The sequence below is a fragment of the Nestor notabilis genome, unplaced genomic scaffold (genome assembly GCF_000696875.1).
Source record: "Nestor notabilis isolate BGI_N333 unplaced genomic scaffold, ASM69687v1 scaffold27866, whole genome shotgun sequence".
NCBI lineage: Eukaryota > Metazoa > Chordata > Aves > Psittaciformes > Psittacidae > Nestor > Nestor notabilis.
The window spans coordinates 4,814-5,162 of record NW_009933742.1 but is presented as its reverse complement, the minus strand read 5'-3'; positions in this window follow the sequence as shown (position 1 = coordinate 5,162).

Here is a 349-nt window from a genome sequence, read left to right as displayed (position 1 = left end):
GGAAATAAATGCTGCATTCCTGATGAAAGGCATAAGGCCAGGCTGGTGTGAGGGGAAATCTCACTGTTGTCATGTCTCATGTTTGGCACTTACCTTGTGGGAGGAAAAATGGAACTCTTTAAAGGCTGTAAATGTGGGATTGGGGATGAGGCACGGCAACATGGCAATTGTCATTTGCTTTTTGGCAAGCTCGCTGGGAGTAATGATTCCACTTCGCCCCCCAAAAACGAGGGAAAGGTGATATTTTTAGGGGGCTTCACTGAGGTTTATCATGAGGAAAGTTCGGAGCAGCGGGAGGGAGGAGCTGAAGTATGGGTTTAAGCAGAAAATGATTTCCTTGTGCTGCACA